Consider the following 17,715-nt stretch of genomic DNA (forward strand, 5'->3'; position numbering starts at 1 on the left):
CTTTCATGCCTGCTAAACTATGCTTTTGCCAGCATACCTTGTTCCAGCCATCTCTTTCTGTCTCCAAGAAAAATAAGTTATGCTGGATAATGGTCAGATTTGTCAAAATATGGTATCTATGTGAGGGGCATTTGCCTGCAGTTATGTCAAGGATAAATTTTTACCTCCTTCCACCCTAAACTGGCAGAGACATGCTGAGAAAAGTATACACCTTGCTTATGAAAAGGGTGAAGTTTTGTTTAGATCTAGCATATACAGTTTTGCCAGCACAAAGTTCATTTGATTTCAGTAGTTTTCTCCATGCTTAGAGTATTTCGGATTCATTAGCTATATGTCAAAAGAATGAGTGTGATTATTTAATTTAGTTATAAATTTAGTTATAAATATGTTTTGGTTACTGAACTACAGGGATGGATGATAAAAAAAATGGTCAGCAACCAGGATTTTGCAGGCAATGCTCTTAAGCCATCAGCGAATTTTGCTCGGAAAAACTGATTGCCTGAATAGTAGTTAAAAGATTTTACTTTTACTTGGTCGGATAAAAGTATTACCTCTAGGGGCATCCAACTGTTTGTAGTTACATGTGGAAGCTTGATTCTGTGCAAGCCCAGAATGTGCAGAATCCACTTTGGGGTTTTGTTCCGCATTAGGGGGACTGGAGCACCAAGCCCTATGAATATGCTGCTATATTTGAATATTGCCCAAAGTCACAGCCAGGCTACCCAAAACATTTTCGGAGAGGCTGGATGCACGAGTAGGTTGAATTTCAAAATCTGACACACCCTTTGAAAATGCATTTTTTGTTTGTTCTTAGTCTAAATCTCATTTTGAAATATATTTCAATTTGAGGGTAAGGAGTAACACTTGAAAGGGATGTACATGATGTTTGGCTTGGCTCTTGCTGTCCACCTGTTGCCAGGATCACAAAGCTGGTGGTAGTCAAACCATGGGAAAAAAGGGTAGAGAAAGATTATGTGCGTCAGCAACACTTTCTTACATTATCAAGAGTACAGTTATCTGTTCCAACAAATTTGAGTGATTTATATTTTGATGTCCTTGAACTTCTACGTAAATAGGTGAAGTCAGTTTATTCCCTTGTACATTTATGTGCATACTTCTGATACAGTGTCATTCTGGTTACATATTTCATAATCTTACTGTAGAGGGACATGGATTCCCGTCAGGTTTGTTCTCTCTAACCTTTCTCAGCTTGAGTGCTAATGTACCATAACTATGCTACTATCCAGTTATGAAGTCTCTATTATTTGGAGGGGAGGACAGGCCATCTTTCTAGATAGTTTTATAAAATAATTTGTCATTACTACTCATTTAGTAACTCCTCACAATATGTTTTATCTCTATATAGTGAGAGCAACTCTAAGGGATATAATCTCCCTCCCTCCCCCTCTTAAAGATCCTTGGCTGGTAATTCTTTTTTCCTGGTCCTATGACAACACTTATGTGTGGCTTTGTACATCGGGCAAAGAGATTCAGAAATCAGAGTCTGAACATACTTTTTTTCCATGAGTAAAGGTTACTTTCTTGAGTAAAAATTGTGCCCACAGATTTCTGGAGGAGTCCAGGTTAAATAAATTGAGATTGTGGTTGTGCAATTTTCTGCATATTCAGTAATTCTTGAAGTTAATAATACATACAATATTTCTATTGATTATTTTAAATATATATGAGAACAATGTAGATGTTATTTGCTTATGCATTCTTAGATAGGAGGGGGAGAAAAATGAGGAAAATCTGGAGCATGCCTTATTTCCAGTTTATTATTTCTGACAAATAAATATTTGGATATTTTCCTGTGTTTGGATTATTTCTATCACCAATTCAAATTTCAGGTGGCAAGCTCGCGACTCCGTAGTCCAGAAGCAGGCTGATACGTGAGAGTATCCTCAGGGAAACAGTGAGAAAAGTTACAGTGATCTTCACAGGGAGAGGATTCCCCTGAATGCGACAGGTGTACCGAGAAAAGGCTGTTTTTGAGAATGCCCCTGGCCGCGGGAGCGGCTCCCAAGGCAAAGCCGCTGCTCCGCACTGCCGGGCCGCGCCCCCCCGCCGGCCCTGCGCGGGGCGGGCGGCGCCTCCGCGGCGCGGCAGCGCGCATGCGGAGGGGGAAACACCCACTTCTCGGCTCCGCGCGTTTGCTGTCTGCCGGGTAAATAACTCGCTTTGTGAAACCTCCCCGGGCCACTTAAAGGAAGAAAGGAAGCGGTCCGGCGAGCGGGACCTCGGCAAACTCGCGGCCTCGACGGCCCAGACAAAAAATAAATAAATAAACAGCCTGGCGCTCCGCGCACCCGCAGGACAACAGCGGCGTACGGCCGGTGCCCGCGCAAGCCCCGCGGCTGCGGGCCCTGCCCCGCTCCGGCTCCGCCGGGCCGGTGCGAAAATCACACACCAGGGGCTGAGCTGCGTCAGCGAGAGGCAACCATCAGGATTTCCTTCCTGGAAGATCTTTTTTTTTTCTCTCTCTCCTTTTTTTTTTTCTTTTTCCCCCCTCTCCCCCGCGTCCTCCATGAGCGATGAGGCGCAGCCGCCTTGCGCGGCGGCGGGGCCCCTCCGCTCCGCAGCCGCGGCGACGGCGCCGCGCTGGCGCGTGCTGCCCCCCGCTGGCGCGGCTCTGCCCTCAGCGCGCACCGCGCAGCGCCTTTCCCGGAGCTTTTCCAAGTGGTTCGAGTGTCATTGGTTTTAAAGGCAGCCTTTCGCCCACAGGCTTTTTTTCCTAAAGCCAGACGTGAAAGTAAAACTAAGGTGTTGGGAGTGCGGAAAACAACAGGTTGCGGGGATCCCTTATGCACTCTCCTAGGAGGGGCTATCAGCACATCAAAAAATATATTTTTAAATGAGCTTTGGGGGAAAAATGCTATCTTCTGGAATGATCGTAAATCTAAAAAAAAAATAACCTGATGTTTGTTTAAGGAAGAAAGTGATTAAAATATAACAATCAACTTCTATAAAAAATGATTCATGAAGCAGTTCAACTAAATATTTTCAAACAGTAGTTGAAGTCTATACCTCTGTTGCATGCAGGAAGAATGGTTAAATATCTAAGAATTATTTAAAACAATGTTCTTTTTCCCCCTTTTTTTTAGCAAGTGCTGTTCAAGAGACCTTGGAATGTACTGTTCTGACCTGCATGGATAGCCAAAGTCTAGGGGCTTTCAGGGTATTTCTGTTGGAGAATAGATTGATGATAGACTTCAGTATTTCTTTGATGTAATATTTACAGAAAATGAACAAAGCCCAATTGCCCCAAACACAACAGGACTCCAACAGAACAGGGCTTTGTTTGGTTTGCTTTTTCAAATTCTATTTCTTTCCAAATAGCATTCTGTCTGAAAGGCTCTTCTTTTACTTCCTTTCCTAGGTAGGTTACTCATGCCTCTCTCCATTTGTTTCTTACTGCTTTTGGGAGGCTGTTCCCAGCAAAAAAATCTCAGGCATTCAGCTTTTCCCCTGCCGTACAATTCATTTGGCTATTTGTCTTTGTTTCAGATGGCCTTTGTATCTGCTTTAGGTAGTAACTTTTTTTTCCTCTGGTTTATTTTTTTCTTTTTTAACTTCAGAAAAGGAGCTTAACTTCCTCTGTTATTTATTCTGACATAGGATAATTTTCCTAACAGCAGGGGTAATGAAGTCCTGGAGTAGGTTGTCAAGGGATTTTTATAGAGTCCCCATCACCAGAGGATTTTAAGCAGGACAAATATTTTTCAGGAATGACACAAGTACAGTTGTCCTGACTCAGGGCAGTGTGATAGTCTATATGATCTCATGTTTACTTTCAACCCTGTTTTATCAGATTTCTACCATCTATACACCTAATAAATAGTCCCCAAAGTACTACTCCTGAAGGGAGTACTTCTTTATTTCTGCCTGGGCTTATTTAACAGTGCAAAATAAAGAGTATAAAACCATGAAATATTATGGCTATTAATCGCTCCTTACTCTTACTGTTTGGAATATGCTATCAGTGCAATTTTTACTCATGCAAAACATTTGCTGGCCTAATCTGTACACACACAAGACCGCCAGGGAGATAAAGTGACATTTTGGGGAATATAATGACTATAGAGGCAAATCTTGCCTGCTTTTTTTCGGTGTACAGCTTTGATGGAAGTTTTATGTGAATAAAATGAGAAAGACTTGCCCTTGGAATGGACTGGCTGCCTTCAAAGAGTATTATCATCTATCTGCATTATTTAGACAGCGTCTGGGAAACTCGGTGGAGCCTCGAGCTCCCATTGTGCTAGACATTGTATAGATGAGTAATTAATGGTGGACCTCCTTCTGTTCTGTTTAATGTATATATTGTACATACACAACAGACTGAGGAAGATATTGCCAGTGTGGGGAGTCACATAGGAAAGACAATTCTACAGACACACAGAAATGGTATGGCTGTCAAGCAGAAGCTGCAGCTTGCCAACTGCCTCACCAGTGGAAACTGGGGGCAGGCTCAGGTTTTAAAGAGGAATTGAGGAGTGGCAGCCTTATAAATTTGGGTGTGCTCATATGGATGGGAAAGAGTGAAAGGCAACACGTATGTGCAAAAGGAAGAGGTGGAGCACCTTTTCGATATATCTTTGGAAGCATATTTTCCAGATATATAGTTTAGATGCAACTATTAATTTCAGCAAGACTGAGCATCAAAACAAAATGAGTGCAAAGCTGTTGGCCCCAGAATTTGACAGTTTCATGTGTCTTCAACAGAGGTTGAATAAATCCTTCTTTCAGTTGATGGGCATGATGGCCCAAACGCCACACTCGCTGTTACAGACACTGTCACAGATGGCTGGATTGTGGAGACAGAAGGAAGAGTGGGTATCTCCAAGAGCCTTACTGTAGCAAGCACTGCACTGGTTGGAGGCAATCATGTCTAAAGAATAATAATAACTTGCTAAAATAATTTCTATCAAGTAATTTCCACAAAAAGAAAAAAAAAAAGGTTTCATGCATGGTCTGCTGAGTGCTCATGAACATAGAACAAAATGGTCACTTAATGTTAATAAAATATTCATGCGAACATTACATTTTCATTACTGAAGTGGGAGACCACAGAATCAAATACAAGTGAAGAGTGTGCTTTCAGTTAAACTGCTGATTAAGCAAAGGCACAAGAGACAGCATTAGTAACAGCAGAGAATGAAGAAGTCATGGCAAATGAACATGTTTTTAATTTCATATGTTGTATTTAATCATGTAACAGGAGAATGTTTCTAGGTGCCCCACTTCATTCCTTCATGCTTCTGTTTTTTCTGGTCTTGTCTTTCAGTTCTATTCCACAGCTCTTCATTATTTTCTTCCAAGTGTCTCACTGATTGGCAGAATAGGAGGCTTAGAGTATTTTCCCCAAAACCTCTGGAGAACAGGAAATGTCCATTGTATCACTCTTAATCTATTCAGATTATTCAGCAAGGAGAGGTAGGCTGCATACTGTAAGATTAGGATACTTCTGAGCTTAGAAATTCACTTCATTCTGTCACATGATGGGAATTCTAATTGTTTTTGGCTAAGGAATGGCTGGCTTGTGAAATCCTTCAAGATTTTTTAAAGGTGAATAGCTCCAAAAAATAGCTCCATTTCAACTCAGGTGTTGCAAGAGTTGCTGTAGTCTCTAGAAAGCAGCTGTGATCGATGTGGATCAGTTCTATAAGGTAGTGACCTTAGAGAGACGCAATCAAAGAAAGCTGTTACCTCAGCTTCAGCTGGAGCTGTATAAGGACCTGGCAGAAGCTTCAGAAATGTAGCCTCCTAGGTGTATCTTTTCTTATACCTTCCAGAGAGCTGAAAGGGCCTTTCATTGCTGGTACAAAGTGTTCTGAGTTTGTTTGCTAACAAAAACTTCTTTTGTCATAAGTAACTTTGACCTGATGAAAGATCCTTGGATCCCAGCTGATCTGTCTACCCAATAGTTTATATCCTCTGCAACAATTTCCTGAGATGATGTTCCTTTTTGTAACAAAATGACCTTTTCTACTTTATTTAGAAATGCGTTAGAACAACAAATGTGCTAAACATGTAACTGTATCCCAGAGGTATAAATTACATAGACACAATCTATTGATTGTGAAAAGATCTGAGAATTTTAAAGTCAATGGATGGCTGTCGGTTGCTAACTGAACACTTACTGAAAAATGCCTGTTGGTAAGTGATCTGGGTTTTCTTGCAGGATAATCAGGTTTAAAAACAACGGTTGTCTGCCACCCTCCTATTTTAGCTATATTTAAAGAAATACCAGCAAGTTAAAAATCACACTCCCCAAACTGTTCACACTTGCACATCCTTACATTACTAATTCCTTAGACTGATAATACTGAAACAATTTTACAACCCAGTTTACTGACTTGTTGATTTTAGCTACTTTTTACTTTTCTCTCAGTTGGGAAAATGAAAGTAGGTTGTTCAGTCTCACTTTTGAAGGCCCTCTATAATTAATTTTGATTTGTTGCTTCCATGTGTGGGTTTAACCATGCTGCACACACACAGCAAATTAACATATTACTTTAAACAAATATCTTGCCTACATTTGGATTTCAATAATTAAAAAAAATCTTAAAATCTTACAAAGCTTTCCTTAGGAATTGTTTCAGTAAGGAACAGGAACATACAGCAATTGAAGAGGCCCCTTCCTTTTGAAAATACGTCCATATAATTCACAACATTTTGTTTCAAGTAAATTAGTTTCAGTAAAGTCATTTCTGTCCCCATTAGAAATAACTTCAGGAGAATATACTTTTTTTACTAGGGTTGTTTTACATAAATGCAGCAGCTATACTCTGCATTTCCAGAAGTGAAGTTATACCTGTGGAAAATCGTCAAAATGCCCAGTCAAATATCATCTTCTTTCAGTGCTCAACTTTAAGCCAGTTTGGGCATCATCTACACTCCTGTAGGCAGCAAAAAACCCTAATACCAGCATGGACTCAATACTCTCTGCTCTGCTTATTTAACAGAAATATTCAGCTTATGTTAAAAGAAACATTCAAGGTACCTTTAATATTGCTGTGTGCAGCTCTGGAATTAATGATCACAGAATAATAGTCTAAAATAGGTAGGACACATTTCCCCTAGAAAATAGCTGTCTCTCTCAATTTACTGTAAAGGGACTCTAGAGAACTAACTTACTTGGCTAAGTAAAACGAATATACGCATTTGTTTGCTCGCCTGTCTGAATACAACGTGACCACTTTGGAATTTATCAGAAACAAAACTGAAGATTTCAGGAAATGTTTATCATTGGGCAAAGACCTATTGATTCTGGTGAAAATTAGAAAACTGGAAGATATTTGCACTTTAAAGTTGCTTATTGCTCTCTGTGCTGAGTGCTGTGTAACAGCTGTGGGACAGATTCTTAGCCAGCAAGGGAAGCCAGAGGCGAGCAAAATAGAGACATTTCATTTTTTCCCTCTTCCTCTTCACAGACTGTCTGTAGATGATGGTGGAGCAAAAAAAAGGAAGACACCAGCTGTTGGGTCATTGTTTTAGAAAGGGCAGAATTACAGGCAATTTAGAAGGGGGATTAAAACTAGAAGCCCACAAAATCCTTTAGTATGGTGGCAAGGATGCTGAAAGACAGGGGTGGTATTCCAGCAACAGGTTCATCAGCACTTTATTCAAAGATAACCACTCCTTGTTATCCATTTCCATCTATAGCGATCTTCACATTCCTTATGAATACCAATGATTTTTAGGTTAGGTGGTTTTTGACTCCTGCTGTACACCCCAGCTTCAAAGCTAATGCTGTGCCCTAGCCCTGATGTCAGTCCTGCCCCACATTTGCCTGTCTCTCAGTTCACAATCTGTCAACTCTCATGCATTTACTATGAGAGTTGTACACTGGCTCTGACACTTCTTTCCATTTAGCCCATATTTCACAAATTTTTGCTGCCTGCTCTCCTGCTCCAGGAACTGAGGTGTCAGACAAAGCTAATTGACAAACCCTTTGCTTTATTGACCAGATACAGGATTATGTGTCAAATCACAGAGCAGAGGAAAGGTTGCAGGACTGTAACGTAGGGAGTCACCAAAAGGATTTTGCACCCCTAAGCTTACAGGATATATGCCTCAGCTGTGGGGCAGCATGAGATACACATCTCCCCACTTCTTGCTTTTCAGTCCCACCTCTGCTTTTCCTGCATCTCCTCTCTGACCGTGTCCAGATTAGCAAACCCCAGGGAGTTTCTGCATCCCAAGCCGGGACTTCAGTTTTTACTCCAGATAGGAATGAGATCTAAATATTCAGCGTCCCCTTCTCCTGATCCTTGGTTTCCAACTGAAATGCTATCCCTGGAGACTGGACAGGATTAAGACACTAGGGTCCTGGGTCTGCTGCATGCACTCTGGCAGATACATAGTTTAGCTTCTCAAGCCAGCACCAAACTGCTTTTGTATATTCTTTCTCCTTTCCAGACTAAAAGATTGGGGATGAGAACTGCAGAGGTTCTTCACCCTCTTCCCCCTTCAAAGCATCCCAGGAAGGGAGAAAGGAGTGGAAAATCAGGGATACTGTCTCTGATGCTCCTGGACAGGGGAGACAGGCTGTTCTGGCCCCTCGTGACAATCATGCCTGCCCCAGAAGGAAGTGGAGTGTGAGTTTTAGCTCTTACGCAGGAAACCTTTGAGGACCAGGAATCAGAAAAATAAGCAGGACACTGTTAGGATGGGTTTCCCATTAAGCCTCTCAGAAATTTCATCACTGTCTAGAGCATCTTATGTCATTCTGAGACTGGATGTATGCTTACTAAAAACCTAAAAGCATTCAAAAAAATCAAAAGAGTTAGCAAAGTTATGAAATCTTATTTGCAAGTAATAGAGCCAAAGTCTTGTTTCCTCAAATACAACAAGGACAAACTCCCTGCTATTTTTCTGTGCCTTATTTGATGCAGATGTGCATAACTCCTGCCAACCATTTCTCCATCCACTGTGTTTGCAATATATCCCAGAAAAATTGCTTCATATAGTCCAAAACAGAGTAATATATATTTGTTGGGTGGTAGATTTCATTGTTTCTGCATTTCTCTATGAAAAGCTTTATTTGGCCTGACTGTGGTACCTATTAGAAGGCCACCTCTGACCCCTTCCAGAATAAAGGTTTGGATTGCATTAGCCAACTTCATGACATCTTTACACTAAAAAATTTACTGTCAACCATTGTCCTTCCATTTTCTTAGAGTCATTACACTCCTTAGTCTTGCAAGTGTAATCTACATGTGCCCTTCACAAAGTATGTGGCCTTTAATTGGCAATATTAATACCCATATTTTTTCTGCTCCGTTACAAAGTAATCTAGATCAGTTCTTATTTGTCATCTGTCTTCCTCATCATTTCTCTCCTTCTTTTGTTATTTGCCTCATTTGCAAACAATACTAGAACTTTATGTTTTTTCTTATGCCATAGGTAAAGACACTGAGTAACACTGGGACAAGAAAGGATCTCCGTAGGACCACACTGGTAATGCTTGATAAATCATGGTTAACAATTACACATTGAATTTCTGAGTTTTAATCTCACTTAATATATGTTTTCTTGATTTTGTCTAGACATCAATATTTTAATCAGGTTGACATGTAAAATCTATGCTTTACAAAAGTCTAAAAGATATTATTTTGTCAACAAAGTTACTTTTATTAACCAAATCTAATAATCAAAATTCTGATCTCATAAGAATACTATGCAATTTGTTTAACATGACCTATTTTGCATAGTCATGTTGACTGGCAGTAACTATATTGCCATTCTTTATTTCCTTATTGACAGTGTCCCATATCAGCTGTTCCATTCTTTCACATGGAACCAAGGTCAAGTTAACCCATCTACAATTACCCTAGTCATCCTGTTTATGCTTTTGAAATAGCAGCACAGCATTAGATTTTGCCAGGCTTCTTGGACTCCTCCACTATGCTAAGGCTTTTTGTCAGTGAGCACCAGTGCAAAATTCCTTTTAAAAACTTTAAATCAAATTATCTGGTGCTGCTAATTAAAAAAGTTAATATGTGCTCTTCACTACCCCCTTTAGAGAATGTCAGTATAGATAGTATTTTAGCAATGCAGACTCTATTTTCCTTTCTAAATGCAAAACAGAAATATTCATTGAATGCTTCTTTCTTTTCCACAGCTAGTAATGGAACTATGTCATCTCTAGGGTTACTTTCATCCTTAATAGTCCTATATCAATCCAAAATGAAACCAAAAAAATGTCCATATTGTCTTTATCCCTGCATTTTCATTAATATATTTAGCTTGCATCCCAATATATTGTATTTATTAATGTATGAAATTTATTAATTTATATAACTGTTATGGCTTTCAATTGCTTTCTTAGCTACAATTCTTATCTATAATTGCCTTTTAAGCATGGTATTAGTATGTGTATATACACATATATGTATATGTATATATACACTAATATACTAATGAACTACTGTATACATTAATTATAATTCACATACTATTTAACACTGAAAACTGTGTTCATATCTTGAATTTTATCAGATCACTACTATGTACACCTAGGCAAGTGGTAATTTTAAGTTTAATGATCAGTCACTTTCATGAGTCAGAATGGAGGATGATGCAGTATTACATTATGTTATTCTTTGTGATAGAAATTTCAATCTATACCCTTTAGAGAATCCAGGGCATTATGGGGAAGGTGAAACAAGAGCATCAGCACACATTATTGTATTAGAGGCCTCTTAATAGAGGCAATGTTTCTTTCTCTGTAGATACTTGTTCTTGGTTACAAAAGTTACATGGGGTGTGAATCAACTCACCTTACTTGATAACATAGATATACACATCGAAGCCAGTCATTCCCTAGGATGGCCGTGCCTTAATAGTCCATGGAGGAAAATAGATATTTAGAGCTCAGTGAAACTGACCTATTTTAGATGCCTACATTAGGATGACTGAAGCATGCCTTAAAGTACCTTTTTTTTTCTTTTTGCACGGACAATGAAGAGAGAACAGGGTGATTAGTCCTGATGCAGTTCTTTCCACTGCAGGCATCTATACCTGGTCAACCATACTGTCATTTTTCTTTCCTAACTGAAAAAAAGTGATATAATCATGAGGAAAATTTGAAGAAGCACCTGAGCCTCTGAATCTTCAAGATACAAGAATTATTTAAAACCGCTGCTTTTATTTAAAGATTTTCAAGCTAGACTATGAGTCTCTGAGTTTTTATTGTATTTAGCTAATTTAATGAAAGAACTTAACGTGCTTAACTAAATAGCTTTTCATTCAAGTAATAATTATAAGTAGATATTACTGATCTTTAAGGTTATTTTATGTCAAATGAATCAGACTGTGAGTATGTTAAGAAAGCATTCTCTAACTCACATAACTATTAATTAAATTAAAACAATTCAATTTTTTTTTATTCATTTTACCTAAATATTATTTTCACCCCAATCTAAAATGTTGATTTTGAAGTTTTTAAGGATTTAAAATGGGTTTTAAATTTAAAATTTAAAAAGGACTTAATTTGTTTCCTTCTATAATAAAACCATAATGGCATGGATAATCCATAAGTGAGCTATCTGAGTGGATATGCTGAAGTTGATTACAATTAGCTGTTGTTTTCACCTACCAATCATTTTGGCAAAAGAACTCAACATGCTAACTTGGTACAAATAGCTATTCAGGCACATAATTACTTCAAAAAGGCTTTGGCTAGTGGGTGAAGAATTTTTTTGTGTTTGAGAACCCTGCTGTCCTGATGAAGAGACAGAAAATCTTCAACAGAAACTTTTTTATAACACAGGTGTTTTAATTCACCCTTGGGTTCCCCAAAATACTTTTGATAGTCATCAACCCAATTATTAGGCCTATAATTTAGACAAAGAGTACCTCTGTTCTTGTATCATCAGGTGGGAGATCCCTAGAAATAACAATACATTATAATGACACTATGTTTAAGTGAAATTCCGATGACAGAAAATACCTTTCTCATTGATAATAATTGTGTGTTTCCTCTAGGCATTGAAAAAACTTTTGTAATAAAATAATTTATTTTTAAGGTATTTACAGTGTTGGCCTGTTTTTCTCTCTTTACACTAACAAAGCCTGTAGACAAACCAAAACTTTATCACTACCACATCACTGTAGAAAGGAGATCATGGAACGCTGGACTTTAAACAAATGCCACAAAGATTTAATCATGCACATCATCAGAGGTTCTTGTTGTGAAGGTATCTCTAACAAACAAGGACTTGAAGCAACCAACAAGCTATAATACATGTATCATTCATTACAAATTATGCAGCTATGCCAAATGCTTGAATACCTCTGATATCTTTTGAAGCATAAAGCATGATGCCAAAGGCTTCCTACCTATATGAGTGGTGTAGATCTCCAGAGTAATTGAATTTGTTGCTGCAGTTCTACAGTAGAGAATTCATTTGCACAGCTCCTGGCTATCCTTACACCGGAGCCTCCATGTGCTAATCTGGTTATTGTTATGCTGCTTTTTATGATGAGTATGGTAAGAACTAATAAGCTCAGGTATAAATGTGTGACCATCTCTCATAAAGACCTGATCCTGCATATGTAATATACAACATTTATACCTCAGTAGGTGCTTTGTCAGAGGTTACAAAATACATACACATCACCATTTTGCACAGTCTTCAAGAAGACTCTTCCACTCCTGTGTGGCCTCTAGGTTTAGTTGCTTAAAGTACACCTACATTCTGTAGTGAGCAGCATACAAGAGGCTGAGATGTGCATCACGGTATCTGGTCACTTTTGATACTTTGACTCAAATGACATGCTCATAACTGAGTTTACCGTGGGCAGCCTTCACCACAGATTCAGAGCAGCTCTTGAATTTATGTCTCTTGATGGGCAGCAAGATGCCCAACCTGCTCTAGCTCTATAACACATACAGCCTCCATGCAAATGTCATCTTCCTTGAATGACTAGTGTCTAACATCACTATTGGTTAAAGAAAGTTGACACTGTTTTTTCTCTGCTGAGGAGTGCGTAGTAGAAGTAAAGCATTTAACTTTGCAGTTGGACACTAAAGTGCCATGATGTTCAAGACCTCACTTCCACTTCTTGTAAATGTAAAACTCTTCTTAGAGGAAATCTGCTGAAAAGTCCTTCATCATTATTGCCTTTCTCTCTGATTCTACCATTTACGTCAGATTCATACATATCCAACATGGCAGCTCTGTGTGGCCTGTTGAATGGAAGGCAAGTTTATTGTAACAGCAGGTACAGGACAGAAAAAATGGTAAAATAACTTTTCTGGCTCATTTTCATTGTGCCTTCAGCTTTGTGCTCCGTTATTACTAAGTAAATCACCCCCCTCTGGCCACACAAACATTTCAATAACTGCAAAAATTTTAGGCATTTTTCACCTTTGGTGGCTGCAGAATTCTGTTTATTTAGCAAGTTGACTTTATGTTGACCTGCAGGTATTAGAAAAGAAAACTTCAGGCAAAGATAGTGTTCTATTTTAGAATGGATATTGCGCAACTAAGGAAAAAGCAACATTTTATCGTTCTTGGCACAGGAGGTTATTTCTTGGGCAATAACTACCTGTTCCTTTTTATCTTTCCCACCCATGCCACATTGCAGCAACCATGGCCACAGGTGCTAACACTGGGTGAACACCTGTCCAATCTACACAAGAAGGAAAGGAAATCAACGGATAGCATGTTTACTGATGTTGTGTACACAACTCAACAGAGTGATAAAAAGATGGAGAAATGGAAAGAAAGTTAAATTTAAGACGATAAAAAGGAGAGAGAGAACAAGAAAATTGTCATGACCCTTCAGGAACAGCTTTTGCAAAAGATGGCAAGTTTTTTTCAAGGGAAAAAAAGTCATTCCCTCTGTGCCTTGCAACCCGTCTTCAACAATGTCTTTATTGAGGTAGCAGCTTTTACAGCACTTTGCAGGTGCAAGTTTGTCCTTTCACATTCCACACTGCAAAGCAATAAGTAAAATGTGCATAGTGTGAGACCCCATAAACTCATCCACCTACCCAAAGGAGTAAGGTCTTTCTGCAGTTCCACAGAATATTTTTTCCCCTGTTCTTCTGCTCTAACTTACTTACATCTTCTGCAATGGTTTTCATGACATTGCTGGTTTGTATAAAAAGCTTTGCAGAGTTCAATAAAATCCCCACATGTGATATATTAAAATCCTTCCTGTATACAAATGTCCTAACTCCTACCCAAGAGGGGATCCATTTTGTTCATATATCTGCACTCACTTTGTAACTGAATTGTAGTGTATGTCTGACTGAAGTGCTTCTGATCAGATGGAAGTGTGCACTGTCACTACTCTTTCTCACAGTGTTTCTCTGTTTACTTTGCTCTCACAGAGTCTGCATAACATAGAGGAAATGATTCTCATATAAGGCAGTAATTGCCAATCAGCATCCAGTTTTTCAGTGTTGTTAATGTGCAATCTACCATCACCTTGCAAGAGAAAAAAATAGCATGCCAAAGAAAAAAATAGCATAAATTAGCCCGTTGTTTCTAAAAATGTAAGTTTCTTGGATCTTTCCATCACATCGCATTATATTAATGTCTCCCATCCGCCTTTGCTGCATCATAGATAAATGCTGCCTTCTTTTAGGTATGATTCTCACTGAGAATAGCCATGTTAGTCACACTGGTGACCTAAACACAGTTAGCTACCTCCAAACACATAAACTCATCAATAAATATTTGTGTATTTACAGCTCATATGACAAGACAGTTTTTTAGTTGTCATACGTAACTCTTTCACGGTAATCCTGACAGTTGATTTGTCTTCACAGAAATGGTTACCAAATGAGAATGGTGAGCCTTCAGATGCAAATGGGTGAGGATATTTCATCAGGCTGAGGGAAATTCTCATTACATGTTACACTCTTACAAGTGCAGAGGAATTTCTTCATTCAAGGCTCTTGAAAGTTAATATCCTCAAATGCTGTTGAAATTGCTGGCTGTCCTTGTTCTGCATCACTATTGAGCCCCCCTGTTTCATGCATTAGTTCAGTCAGAAGTCCACTTAGCTCATCTTCAGCTGTCCATGTATCCCTGTCCCTAAAGATATGCAAATAGTACCAGCAACATCCTAGTGGTTTTCCTTGTTTCTTGCCTGATGCCTAATGGTCCTTTGAAAATGGAGCTTGCTTCTAACATCATGATGAAATGAGAGAAATCATGGGAAATATTCCACTACCTCCTGGTGGGATCTTTCACAATAAGCATCATGGAAAAAAACAGACGGGCAAAGCAATAAACCATGGAATCTTCTGAGAATGCAAAATGGCAGTTTTGTAACAACTGTGTAGATATAACGATTCCAGAGCACTGTGTAGACATGATTATTCCAAACACAAATTGCATCATCTAGGATAATGAAACTCTCTGGACATACTGTTCTCTGTTTCAGAGGACGTATTATAGATACAGAGGTCAACAGAAAAATTCAGTCCTATATAGAATTTAGGACTAAGGATATGCCCCTCAGATAAGCTCTGTCCTCTGCATTCTGTGGAGGATGGACTATATAGTTGCTTCTGAGGTAACATAAAAGCAGATTATAAAAACTAAGTCTTTGCTGCTAAAAACGATATGATTTTTTTTTGCATAAAAGTAACTAATATATGTCAGATATGCCAAACTGAAAACACAGCAAAGTGCTGCATACTTCAATTTTACCACAAGATACATTCAACACAGTCAGCTCTATGCTCTTGCTTGGGACTGACCTTGGCAAATTTACCTCAGTGTAAAATTAAAGCACCTTATCTTCACAGTGTTTTTACCACAGGATAGCTGATGCACATCAGTTACTTTGAGGTTAAAAAAAATAATAATAATTTTTCTTTTTAGCAGTAGAAAAAAGTCCAAATCAATAGACTTTTCTCCATTAAGGTATCTCCACAGAACAATTTGTTACCTGTGTTCTTATATGGGTTAATTATTACATTAAAATTTGATTAGAGGCCATGGTATGGACAAGGCATTGTGTTAGCAGTGTGGCTGGCAGTGGCTTCATGTAGGACTAGTTTTGACAGTAACAAAGTCTAAAACACAGTATGAATTTAAACAAACATAGAGGTTGGTATAACTAGTAACCTTGGTGTATATAAAAGCGGCCAGTGAGGTGCTTTGTTTTGGCAACTTTTTTATGCTAGTAAAAACCTAAGGGGAAATCCACTTATCCTGGCACGAAAGTGGTACAGCTTATTTTGCACTTTTGGACTGGTATATGCTATATAGGTAAAGCACTTTTCTTGCTCACGCAGGCTCTCCCTGTCTGAAGAGGGCTTGCTGAGAAGGCTATTCTGACACATCCTTCTGGGCGTGGATTTGGCCCTAATTTTGTAAACTTCCATGACCACACCTTCATGACAGTGTAAGAATGATTTTCCCATTTATCTTTAATATATTCCTGACAGTTTGAAACTAAGAAATCCCTTCCTGTACCAAGAAGATCCACAAAAAGGATGGGCACTACAGCAACTATACTGGCTTCAAAGCTAATTAAATTTACCTCAGTGCAGCTTTCCCTTGTAGACAAACCGAGAAGTGCCAGCTCCATCAATCATTGCCTCACTCACCTCCCTGACCTATCTTTGAGACTACAAAAGAGCTGATCAGCTCCTCTCCATTTCAGTTTTGTGCCCCCCAGCCCGAAGATCTTTTTAAGTCCTAGCTTCTGGCACGATGCCTTCCAGTCACTGGTCAGATTCAGCAGTGCCAGCTGCTAGCAGAAAATCCTACTATTCAAGAGATGACCTTAGGTGCTCCGAGTGCTGCTTTCTCATCATGCCTAAATCATGTTTCCCCATCTTTGCTGCCTGCGCTGACACTGTGATGTAGATAGATAGGTTGGAAGTCTTCTGGAGGAAAAAATATTATGTAAAATGTAAAAGATTTTATGCTTTTATTCAAAATGATGCTGAGACAGCCTTTTTACTGAAAAAAATGTTTAAAAATTCACACATAGCATCCAGATTTTATTTTGAAACCAATACCACAAGATTCATCCTGATTCCCTTATGAAAGACCCACTGTAAAGTCATGTAATACCTTGCGAATAATTTTAGTGATTCACTCCCATGCAAATCTCTTATTTTCCAATGCAAATATTGCACACAGTACTCTTAAACATGAACAAGACATAAACCAATTTCGTTCAGATTATGTTTGTGTCATAAATAGGGCTCTGTATCCACTCAGTTCAAATCGGTCTTCTTAAGCAGGCTTGCACTCGTTAAATCCTGTCTATGACCTCAGGCAGCCTCTTCTAAATCCATGACTCTTGCATGTGAAAAGGGAAGCTTGGAAAATAACATTGAACTGAGCTAAGGCTAAATCTATTTGGATTCATTACATCTATGACCGGACTGTCTTTGTAAATAACAACTTATTTAAATATATTTGAACTGTCAGTTTTGCATACGGAAAACAGAATTGTAAGAATATGAAACACTCATTAAAGTTTAGGATACTCTCAGTTACCAAAAAAATGGCTTGTTATCTCCTCATATTTTACATAAAATACATGGTCAGTTCATGCCTACTAAAATCACTACTGTCCTTCTTTCCCTTTCTTTCCACACCACTCCTTTTCAGTTTTGTGCTCATAGTGCTAGGTTAAGTAGATTTTATATATGCAGTTCTCGGTGTGTGTGTATGTCTGAAATAACTACTATCACTGAACAGCAAGCCAGTATCCAGGCATGTTTTG

This window comes from Apteryx mantelli, chromosome 1, assembly GCF_036417845.1.
Source record: "Apteryx mantelli isolate bAptMan1 chromosome 1, bAptMan1.hap1, whole genome shotgun sequence".
Taxonomy (NCBI): Eukaryota; Metazoa; Chordata; class Aves; order Apterygiformes; family Apterygidae; genus Apteryx; species Apteryx mantelli.